Source organism: Carcharhinus amblyrhynchos, chromosome 12 (genome assembly GCF_965287045.1).
Source record: "Carcharhinus amblyrhynchos chromosome 12, sCarAmb.v2.hapA, whole genome shotgun sequence".
Lineage (NCBI taxonomy): Eukaryota > Metazoa > Chordata > Chondrichthyes > Carcharhiniformes > Carcharhinidae > Carcharhinus > Carcharhinus amblyrhynchos.
In genome coordinates, this window is record NC_137335.1 from 48,110,052 (window position 1) to 48,123,026 (window position 12,975).

Sequence of the window (12,975 nt, forward strand, 5' to 3'; positions counted from 1 at the left end):
TTCCACTGATCAATGCTCTAAGGATAGCCAAAGGAAAAGGTGTAAGGATAAGCTCAAGGTCACCCTAAAGCATGAAGACATTAGCACCACTGTAAAAGGAGAAAGCTGCAGACCACTCAGCAAGGCTCCAATTGGTCTATCAAGGCACAAGCCGCTTCGAGGCTTAGCAATGTAACAGTGAGGCAGGGCTGCAGTAGCAGTATCTTCAATCAACGCTATACACTAGATACATCAATGACATTTTCTTCCTTTGGACTCAAGGCAAAGAATCACTGAAACTACTACATGATGACATCAACAAGTTCCACCCCACCATCAGACTCCCCATGGACTACTCACTGGGATCAGTCGCATTCTTGGACACACGCATCTCCATCAAGGACGGTCACCTCAGCACTTCACTGTACTGCAAGCCCACAGATAACCTCATGATGCTTCACTTCTCTAGCTTCCACCCTAAATACATTAAAGAAGCCATCCCCTATGGACAAGCCCTCCATATACACAGGATCTGCTCAGATGAGGAGGATCACAACAGACACCTCTAGACGCTGAAAGATGCCCTCATTAGAACAGGATATAGCACTTGACTCTTCAATCAACAGTTCTGACACACCACAGTGAAAAACCGCACCGACCTCCACAGAACACAAACACGGGACACGGCGGACAGAGGCACCCTTCATCATCCAGTACTTCCCCGGGGCGGAGAAACTACAACATCTTCTTCGGAGCCTTCAACATGTCATTGATGAAACGAACATCTCACCAAGGCCATCCCCACTACTTGCCTTCAAACAACCACGCAACCTCAAATAGACCATTGCACATAGCAAACTACCCAGCCTTAGGAAAACAGTGGCCACGATGCCACACAACCGTACCACAGCAACCTCTGCAAGATGTGCCAGATCATGGACACATATCACCATCACACGTGAGAACACCACTCACCAGTTACACAGTACACGCTCATGCGACTCAGCCAATGTTGTCTATCTCATTTGCCAGGAAAGAACGTCCCAAGGCATGGTACATCGGCAAGGCCATGCAGATGCTATGACAACGGATGAATGGACAATCACCAGGCAGGAATGTTCCCTTGCTGTCAGGGAACACTTCAGCAGTCAAGGGCAATCAGCCTCCAATCTTCGGATAAGCGTTCTCCAAGGCGGCCTGCAAGATACACAATGCAGAATTGCTGAGCAGAAACTGACAGCCAAGTTCCGCACGCATGAGGACAGTCTCAACATGTCACACTACATTAACCCCCAGCATTTGGCCTGGACTTGCGAAATCCTACTAACTGTCCTGGCTTGAGACAATTCACACCTCTTTAACTTGTGATTATCCCTCTCAGCACTCGCGTTGTCTGTGCCTGTAAAGACTTGATTAGCTGCATTCCAACCATTATCTTGCAATTGCATCTTTGTAAATATACATGCCATGCTTGTGATCCCAACTCTCACCTGAGGAAGGAGCAGTGCTCTGAAAGCTCGTGATTCCAAATAAACCTATTGGACTTTAACCTGATGTTGTGAGGCTCCTTACAGCATATATGGAGAGAGAATAGAGCCAACATTTCCAGTCAGGGTGACCCTTTGTCAGCGCTCACAGACAGTGTCGGACCTGCTGAGTTTCTCCAGCATTTTCTGTTTTTGTTTCAGATTCCAGCAGTTGCAGCATCTTGTCTTGATGGACTTATGAGGATGTTGCTTGGAATGGAGTATTTTAGCTGTGAGGAAAGACTAGGCTGGGGTTGTTGTCTTTGGAACAGAGGAGACTGAGTTGAGATTTAATAGGTTTATGAGGGGCCTGGATAGGAAACATCCATCTTCGGGAGCAAAGTGGGCAATAATCAAGGGGGGATAACTTTAAAGTAATTGACAGAAGGATTAGAGTGGAGTGAAAGATAACTTTTTTTTCACTTAGAGGGTTATGGAGGCCTGGAAAAAGCTGTGAACTATAAGACCATGGGCAAAGAGCTGGAAAGTGGCATTAGGCTAGATTGCTCTTTTTTCAGAACAGGCACGAAGGGCCAAATCGAACTGCCTCTCTCTGCAGCATAAATTTGCTGTGTTCAATGTCATCAATGGAACATCCTTCTGAGCAGCAGCACCCTGGTGTCCACGATAGAATCCACGATTCTATATTATACTGCCATCATCTGGTAGCATGCTGTACTGCACTTGAATAAATAAATATTGGTTCAGCTGTAAATTTATAACTTTTTAAAGTAATGAATTCAAAGCCCTACTACAGTAAGCGGTGAAATTGGTACTAAAATATCTGGTCATCTGTAGGATTGCACTAGCAAAAGTTATAAATGTTTTTACCATTTATATAGATGATCTGGAGGAGGGAACCGAGTGCAGGGTGTCGAAATTTGCTGATGACACCAAGATTGGGGGAACGGCAAATTATGCGGAGGGTGTGGAGAGTCTGCAGAAGGATCTAGATAGGCTGGACGAATGGGCCAGGAAATGGCAAATGGAATTTAATGTTGGCAAGTGTGAGGTGGTCCACTTTGGTAGGAAGAATGGTAGGAAGGACTATTACTTACGGGGCGAAAAACTGCAGCAGGTGACGGTGCAGAGGGACCTCGGGGTCCTTGTGCATGAGTCGCAAAAACCCAGCTTGCAGGTGCAGCAGGTGGTCAGGAAGGCGAATGGGATGCTGGCCTTCATAGCGAGGGGGATTGAATATAAAAGTAGGGAGGTCTTGCTGCAGCTGTATAGGGCATTGGTGAGGCCGCAGCTGGAGTACTGTGTGCAGTTTTGGGCGCCGCACCTGCGCAAAGATATTTTGGCCTTGGAGGGAGTGCAGAGGAGGTTTACTAGGCTGATACCGGAGTTGAGGGGGTTGAGCTGTGAGGAGAGGCTGAATAAACTAGGCTTGTACTCGTTAGAGTTTAGAAGAATGAGGGGAGATCTCATTGAGACGTATAAGATGATGAATGGGATGGATAGGATAGAGGTGGAGAGACTTTTTCCGCTCAAAACAGACAGTAGGACTAGGGGGCACAGCCTCAAGATAAAGGGGGGGTGGTTTAGAACGGAGTTGAGGAGGAACTTCTTCACTCAAAGGGTGGCGAATCTCTGGAATTCTCTGCCCGTTGAAGTGGTGGAGGCTACCTCGCTAAATATTTTTAAGACGCGGGTTGATGGGTTTTTGATGAGAGAGGGGATTAAGGGTTATGGGGAGAGGGCGGGAATGTGGAACTGAGCCACGACAGATCAGCCATGATCTTGTTGAGTGGCGGGGCAGGCTCGAAGGGCTAGATGGCCTACTCCTGCTCCTATTTCTTACGTTCTTATGTTCTTATGTTCTAAAAACTCAACTGTTTCACCAATGACTTTAGTCAATCTTTTTTGAGACCATTTGTAAGTTTTATTTTTTTCCATGTATTGCTGTCATGGTAAACCTTGTTACATCAAGTAACATTCAATTCTTATTTTTATTGCATCAGCAACCTTACAAAATCAAAATGGATGTGAGGAATTGTACTGCAGTATTTAAAATGTTAAACGGATTTGCGAGAGTAGATCCCGGGAAACTGTTCCCACTGGCGAGGGAATACAGGACAAGGGGGTATTCAAAAAATGGAATCAGGTAGCACCTATTCAAGTGAGAGGTAGGCTGGGATTTTCCGCTCCCATTTGCGTTAGTGGACAGGAAAAGCAACCTTGAAGCTGTTGACAGCTTTCTCCACTGCAATGCAGGACTTCAACCCTCAACAACAGGTCGCACGATGTTTTGCTGGTGTGTGGGCTCTGATTCACCATCTATGCCAGCAAAACTGACAACCAGGCATTGGGGCACCATTTTTAAAAGCCACCCCAATGCAGACAGGGCAAAGCAGTTCACCTTGAAACCCCTCTCCCCCACACTACCTGGGAACCACATGGATACTACCCCCCCCATCCCTGGCACTGCCCTCTGGCACTACCCTTACAGTGCCAAGGCTGTGGCTAGACAGTGCCAGGGGCAGTACCCATGCGTGTGCACAGGCAGTGTCCAGGCATGGCTTTCTCCCCTCGAGCGCTGCACTTACCTGAGCTCCTCTGGGGGCTTTGTCCACTAAGTGCACACCACTGGAGATCAGTAGTGATTCCTTCAGTTCTGCCATCATGCCACCATGGTTGGATTTTCTCATCGTAGAATCTTGGAATTATAGAATCCCTACAGTGCAGAAGGAAGCCATTCAGCCCATCAAGCCTGCTCAACAACAATCCCTATCCCTGTAACCCAACATATTTACCCTACTAATCCCCCTCACAGTAAGGGACAATTTAGCATGGCTAATCAACCTAACCTGCACATTTTCAGACTGTGGGAGGAAACTGGAGCATGCAGACACAGGAAGAATGTACAAACTCCACACAGACAATAACTCAACCCGGGAATTGAACCCGGGTCCCTGGTTCTGTGAGGCAACAGTGCTAACCACTGTGCCACCGTGCTGCACTCATGAGGGGGATGGTCCTGGAAGGGCCTGATAATGATATGCTAACATATCAAATGATGTCCCAGTGTTGGACATCAGCAAACATGCCCTGTCACTGATGGGGAGAGGGGAGAAGTGTCTGACACATTCATACCAATGTAAAACGCAACCGGATAGTTCTCACAATATTTTCTGCTTCCCATCGCAGTATTTTGTCTTTATGGATTTAGAAGGATGTTGCCTGGAATGGAGTCCATTCCAAACATAACTGACTTAGCCGATTTCCAGTAAGATCTTACCCATAGTCGAAACTGGGAACCCTTCCTACCATACCCCACCTCGCTCCCACACGAAGTCCAGTTCTGGGGATCCCCCTTTAGGAATGCTTTAGAGAGGATATTGAAGAAGGTATTGGACATTGAAGTATCCCACCCAGAATACATTCTGTGCCCTTGCTATCCTTAATGATTCCTCCAAGTGACACTCAACATGGAGGAGTCCATCAGCTGAGGGGGGGGGGGGTGCTATGTGGTAATCAGCTGTAAGATTCCCTTGCCCGTGTTTGACCTGGTATAATGAGACTTCATGGGGTCCATGTTCCAGGGTAACTCCAGCCCGGCTGCATACCACTGTGCTGCCACGTCTTCTGGCTCTCTTCTGATGTGGAGATGTCGGCGTTGGACTGGGGTAAAACAGAAAGAAATCCCACAACACCAGCTTAACATCCAACAAGTTTATTTGTGGCAAATGCCGCAAGCTTTCGGAGTAGGCTGTCCCTTCGTCAGGTAGCTGGGAGTTCTGATCACACACAGGGCACTCTTCTGCCAGTGAGGCAGGGCATACCCAGGAATGGTGATGGTGGCGTATGGGGCAGGATCCGTAAGATATGATTCTGTGAGTGTGACCACATCGGGTTAGTCTGTGGGACAACTCTCCCAATTTTGGCACAGGCCACTGGATGTTAGTAAGGACGACTTTACAGGGTCAACAGTGCTGGGTTTGCCATTGTCATTCCCGGTGCCTAGGTCGATACCAGGCAGTCTGTCCAGTTTCATTCCTTTGTATTTTCTTTGTGGTGATTGATACAATTGAGTGGCTTGCTAGGCCATTTCAGAGGACATTTGAGAGTCAACCAAATTGCTGAGGGTCTGGAGTCACATGTAGGCTAGACCGGGTGAGCACAGCAGCTTTCCTCGGGATCCAGAATGCATGAGGGTGTGGTGGAGACAGGGTCAATTGTGAATTTGAAAAGCGAAATGGATTAGTATCTGAAAAGAAAATAAATTGCAGGACTTTGGGTAAAAGGCAGGGATGTGATATTAGTTGAGTTGCTCATTCAGAGGGCTAGCACAGGTACAATGGGCTGAATAATCTCTGACTGTGCTGCAACCATTTTTTGATTCTTTGTTTCATTGAAGGCTGGGTGAATTGAAATTTTCAGCAATGATATTGATAGTCTGCCAGTAGGCAAGAGTATCAAGAGATATAAGACAAACTTGTGCAAATGAAATTCATTGCTCCATTGAAAACTGGGCTCCATCCACTAGATACAGATTATCATTCACTCTGCCAGATTACTGCCCAGGTTTTGAAACATAGAAACTATAAGCAGGAATAGGCCATTCAGCCCTTCAAGCCTGTTCGACCATTCATTTTGATCATGGCTGATCACCGAATTCAATATCTTGATCCCTTTAGCCCCTAGAGATCTATTTAATTTCTTCTTGAAATCACACAATTGTTTGGCCTAATTACTTCCTATTCCACACATTCACCACTCTCTGGATGAAGACATTTCTTCTCACCCCTCATCCTCAAACTAAGACCCCTAGTTCTGGATTCCCCCACCATTGGGAACATTGGGGGCGATTCTCCTAAAAGCACTGAATTGGTGGGAAAACTGTTCTAGATCACGGCTGTTTTGTCAGTTCGGCTTCTCACTCGGATCTCCGCACTCTGTGCACTGCAGAGGTCCTAGTCATGAATATCATTCAAGTCCCAGAGGGGCGGAGCCTATTCACACCAGAGTTTGACAGTTCTGGAGCTCTGCACATGTGCAGTGGTCCTGATCTGTCAGTCTCCCTGTTCGCTGGTCAGCTCGATCATTGGCCGGCCCGGGACCCCCACAGTGCTGCTCCTCCAGCCCCCTCCATGGCCCAATCGTGGCCCCCATAACACTTCCCAGCCAGCCCTGACCCCCCTCCCCTTCTCGGACTGCCCCGGTGTCCAGCCCACCACTACCCCCCCACCCCAGCAGCAGTGGTGATCACCCCCACCCCCTCAACCCGGCAGACCCCCCCCCCTCCAGAATCAGATCCCTCCCCCCGGGATCAGAATTCCCCCCCAACTCCCCGGGAGGCAGGCCCCCCCACCCCCAAGCAGATTACCCTTCCTCAGAGTACCCCAATCGCTATCCTCCTCCATCCTAGACCAATTGCCATGCAGAGTGGACCTCCCCCACCTCCTCTAATAACCCCTAGACCCCACCCACAATAGGCCTCGCCTCCTTGGCACTGCCCGATGCATGGTTTCCAGTGTAGTCCGACAGATGACTGTTTGCCGGCTCTGGGAGATGCACATGTGTTCCCGGTGACGTGTGCACCTCCCACCCCAAACCCGCCAGAAAAGTTACAGGTCAGGATGGGAGAATCACCCCCATTCTGAAGGGAGGTAAATAAGTTGAATGTTTTAAAATAATTTTTAAATGTCATTATAATGAATCTGCTGGTCCCGATTGAATCACCCATCCACCAGGAGTACTTCGTTCTGGCAGGATTTAGAATAGCTCCCCATGTTCGGGGAACCCAACTGGAATGAAGAGGGGGAGCAATCTGGGCCCCCCCCCCCGCTGAGGGTTGGGAAGTGGGGGGTGGTGCCCCCTGGACATGGCCATCCTGGCAGTGCCAGCATGTGCCCTTTGGCACTGCCCAAGGAGCAAAGTGCCCATGCCCGGGGCACCTTGGCATCTGTCCATTGACCATTGGCAGGGCACCAGGTGGTCTTTGAGGGGTGTACTCTTGTTTGGGCACTCTGTTCCGATGGATGCCCTCGCCCTGATTACTCCCCCTGCTGTGTATTCTTCCAACCACCTCCCTTGCTTGCCAGCCTGAACCCACTCCCATCCACCTTGCTGGAGACTGACACAAGCAGAAGAACTTGCCTTCTCATCCAGATCCATTCTGCCTGCAACTCGAGAAGTGGCTATTATTACCGATGGCACCTTCGGGACCAGAGAGCTGCCAGAATCTGGCTGAGCAACAGCTCCTGGAGATTGCCCTTCCTCCCCAATGGAGGTGGGACAAGCTGGACTTTGCCACTGGTTGGGGGGAAGGGGGTGTGGGGGGGAGAGGGGTCAGTGCCACTTCCACAGCAGAATGTTCTGGTCTTAGTTACCATTGAGAAGGTGGTAGTGGGCCTTCTCTTCCAGTTGCGAATCCCATGTGTGGTGATGTTACTCCCACAATGCTGTTAGCCATGAAGTTCCAGGACTTTGGAATAATTGGAAATAAAAATCATGTCAGGTGTTCTACTGGCTGCTAATCACCTGTTTTACACTCGAACATTACACAAAGTCCAGATCCAGCCCACAGTCTCAGGAAAAGCTATGCCAAGAGTTTCTTTTTCATTAATACCTACTTAGAGAAACCTTGAGATGATGGCCTGGGGATTTATTTCCCAAGGTGACCATTTAACATCTTGATGATTTTCCATGGGATCACATCAGCCGCCTGTGGGGGTTGTGGGGATGCCGCCTTGTCACGTTCTCCTCTGTGCTTTCTGATTCACTCAGAATGAACAGTCAAAGGGAACAAATTTTCATTGTTGCTGATGATTTGTGCAGGTCAACTTTATATTTTGAAGGTGAACATTGATCCAAAGTTTCAGGTATTTCACATTTATTTTCAATCTTTGTTTAAATAAGCCAATAATTTTACAGAAGCGAAAATAAGTAGCATCAGACTTTCATACAAATTGCAGCACAGACTGCCCTTTAGGTGGATTATTGTGTGACAGTGTAGCCCTTGGCTTCAAGAGAGAAGAAAGCGTGTTAGGAGCACGTATAGACCTAAATATTTAGCTTCATCACTGGGTGGGATTGGGGCGATGATACGGCAGAAATTTTGGGCAGCACTGACTGTCCTATTCTGCTCATATCTTGCACAGAGACTGAAGCAATTGCGACGTAAAATGGATGGAACATGCATCATGAAAATTCCACTCATCAGTACTTCACTTGAGCAGCTTGAACAGTGGTTCTTAAAGGAACTACAGACATACAAACATAAAAATTAGGAGCAAGAGTAGGCCACTCAGATCCTCAAGCCTGCTCTGCCATTCAAAAAGATCATGGATGATCTGTTTGTAACTTCAACCCCACATTACTGCCTACCCCAATAACCTTTCATCACCCTTGTTAATTAAGAATCTATCTGGCTCTGTCTCAAAAATATCCAAAGACTCGGCTTCCACTGCCTTTTGAGGAAAAGAGTTCCAGAGACTCATGACCCTCTGAGAGAAAAAAGTTCTCTTCATTTCTGTCTTAAGTGAGTGACCCCTTATTTTTTAAACAATGACTCCAATTCTAAATCCTCCGACAAGAAGAAACTTTCTCTCCACATCCACCCTGTCTATACCCGTCAGGATCTTAAATGTTTCGATCAAGTCGCCTCTTACTCTTCTATTCCAGAAAGTACCCAAAAATGTATGTTGAAGATTGTAATTGATTCTTGAGGGACTTTGGGGCATTGGTATCTCGCTTGGTCCCACAAAAAAATTAGCCTACATGTTTGCAACCTTTCACAGCTCTCTCCCAATGTCAATACCTTTTCCTTAACTTAACTTTACCACCCCGACTCCATATTGGTGCTGCCTGACTCTCAGCTCCTCCAATCAGTGGGCTGTTTGAAATGCTCACTTATCTATCTCTCCTGTGGAGCGATAATGAGAACTGACCATGAAAACTGATTGGAATTCATCCTGCTAATATTGGGAAGGGAATTTGCATCCTTCTACCTTTCAAATGATTTTGGCACATCAGCCCACACTCCCATCATCTTCCTCACAAGAGGAGGAAGATCAACATTTGTACCTGAATGGGTGTACCAGAGATACAGCCAATATTGGACTTCATGACCATTAAGCCAGTGATCTGCAGACACATACTTGTCTGCTCCAGGCAGTTGGTCATTGAAGAGAAACGGAAGATCAGAAAGCCAACATTTGCCCTCGGGTAAATGTTTAGAGGCCAGTAAGTTATTGCAAAGAGGGAAGGGGAATGTGGTTAGTAGGGTATCAATGATCAGGAGGGAGGGTGTGGAAGAGAAACTGGATATCAATTTAGTGAGGTGCACTCAAAGATATTTAATTAATCTGAAGTGATTTGCTAGTTTACATCAACAAGACGATGCTATGACTATAATAAGCTATAATGGGCTATAAATTGGTTACCTCTTGAAAATAAGTGTGAATAAGGACTGTGACATCTTTTTAGTCTGTGCCCATTGAGTGGAATGCAAACTTTGGCGTGCAGCCAACAATTCCTGTGCTATAACCTGGCTATAGGTCTCTCAGAGCACCCAATATTGCATCATTCCAGTGCTCCTTAAAGCTAGCCTGCATCTCTTAAAGGAGGGGTGCATTCCAGCTATGTCAGGAGTCAATTTGTGACTGAATTGAACCTAGAGAGAAGAAAAGGATGGTTGTCTATTGGAGAGAATGGCCAGCCCAAGTTTTTGGACTCTACACTGGAGGGATTGGAAGAGGAAAGAAGTTATATACCCCAGGAGGTAATGAATCTGAAAGGCTTGATAATTACTAACTATGTTCTTAAAACATATAAAATTGCTGTACTGTCTGTTGTCAGCTGTGGCTCAGTTGGTAACACTCTTGTCTCTCAGTTTAATGCTCACTCCAGAGCTTGAACACCAAAATAAAAAGGAACACCAGTGCCCCACGCAGTGCTGAGGGAATGCAGCACAGTCAGGTGCCATATTTTGGATGAGATGTTTAAAATGAGTCCCCATCTGCCTTCCTGTGTAAATAGATGTAAAAGATGGTTTTGTAAAAGAGCAGAAGGGTTATTCCTAATGTCCTGGTCAGTGTTTATCTCTCACTCAGCACTTTTTTAAAAAAAAACAAGATTATCTTGTCTTTATTGCATTGCTGTTTATGGAAATTTGTTTGTGTGCAAATTGGCTGATACATTTTCCGCACTGCAACACTGCCTACGCTTCCAAAAAGTACTTTATTGGCTGTAAAGAGAAATCTGGTGACCATGAAAAGTGTTATACAGTATAGATGTAAATCTTTCTGATTTCTTTTTATTTTATTTTGATAAGTTGAGGAAATAATCAAAATTGTATAGTCCTTTAGCAGCTGAACCAATAATATGTCCAACTGAGGCAAAACAAACCAGCAAGATTTTACAGACAATTTTGTTCTATTTCAAGGTGATGAATACAACAGAGGGAAGTGATGGCCTATGGTATTATCACTAGACTATTAATCCAGAAACTCAGCTAATGTTCTGGAGACCAGTGTTCAAGTCCCGCCACGGGATATGATGGAATTTGAATTCAATAAAAAACATCTGGAATGAAGAATCTACTGTGAAACTATTGTCAGGAAAAATCCACCTGGTTCACTAATGTCCCTTAGGGAAGGAAATCTGCTGTCCTTAACTGGCCTGGCCTACGTGTGATTCCAGGGCCACAGCAATGTGTTTGACTTTCAGCTGCCCCTCTGAAATGGCCAGCCACGGGAGATGGTGGAATGGCCCCTCTGAAATGGACTAGTAAACCACTCAGTTCAAGGTTAAGTAGGGATGTGCAATAGATGTTAGCCTAGCCAGCGATGCCTATATCCCACGAATAAATTTTAAAAGTACAATAGGTGTAGCCAAAGATGCTTTTGGCTTGTTGAACCTGTATTCAATTAACAGATGTAATCATTGACTGTATCTAAAATCTCTTCCACAACTGAGCAGTTTCACCTCCGTTACAGCAAATACCCTAAAGCTGAATTTGTCTTTTGGAGTGGGATTACTTAACACTGGAAATGACTTTATTTCATTTCAGTCAGCTACCCTCATATACAACACATACAAGGATCTCCATGATTAGTTACTCTGCAGCAAGCTGACAGGTTCATACAGTAGGATTGAATGAAAGCCAAAGCATCAAATATCAATTGGAGGGAAACCGAGGTCTGGGAACGCAGGAAAAAAAATCAGGCTTTTTTTTTGTGCATTGCATTTTATTCTTACCTGTATTTATATTCCATATTGTTATGAAGGCTCAGAGTAGAATAAAAACATGGACAATTCCATTATAGAATTGTGAGTTTCTGTATTATAACAGCTGCAAGCACTTTGGAATACCCTAAGGTTGTAAAAGGTACTACATAAATGAAAGACTATATTTGGCCATATCTTTAAGCCTATGGGCTGTTTAGTTAAATTTAAATATATGACATAAATAGTATTATAATGATAACATATACATTTCTATTCTGTAATCTTGCCTCTAAACTGAATGTCCCCCTGAGCTTAAAAGCAAACATCAGTGCAGGACTCAATATACCTTTACACCACAATGTTTATCATATCAAGAACTCAAACCAAACCACAAGTCAAAATGGAAATAATGTTTGATATAATGTAGAAAAGGTGAAAGCAGAATAATATTGGATAGTGAGAGACTACAGAATGCTGCAGTACAGAGGGATCTGGGTGTCATTGTACATGAATCGCAAGAAGTCAGTGTGCAGACACAGCAAATAATTAGGTAGGCAGGCAGAATGTTACTGATTATTTCCAGAGAGATAGAGTACAGAAAGTACAGAAGTCATGCTGCAAGTGTACAAGCCATTGTAAGGCCACACCTAGTGTAGTCTGCCAAATGTTGGTCTCCTTAGTTAAGGAGAGACGTACTTGCATTAGAGGCAGTTCAGACAAGGTTCACAAGACTGATTCCTGGAATAAGAGGGTTTGTCCTCTGAGGAAACAATGAGCAAGTTGGGCCTACACTCATTGGAGTTTAGAAAAATGAGTGTTGATCTTATTTGATGCATGTAAGGTTCCATATTGGCTTGGCAGGTTAGATGCTGAGAGGATGTCTCCTGTCATGGTGGAAACCAGAATGAGGGGACACGATGCTAAAATAAGTGATTTCCCAATTATAATGGAGATGAACTTGAAATTCTGCTCTTGGAGAATTGTTTGTCTTTGGACTTCTGTTCCCCAATGAGCTGTGGAGATTGGGTCATTGAATACACTCAGAGCCTAGTTAGACAAATTCTTGAAGGGAGTCGAGGGTTATGAGGAGGTCAACAGGAACATAGAGTTAGGACCACATTAGTGTCAGTCATGGTCCTTTTGACTGATGGAACAAGTTTGATTGGCCAAATGGTACCCTTGCTGCTGGGTTCTTATTATTTTTTTTTAAATAATCAAGATGAGTGTTTATTATTCAGCACCCAATGTATGCATTCACATCCACTTGATACGTTGCAAGTCTACTGAAGAATGA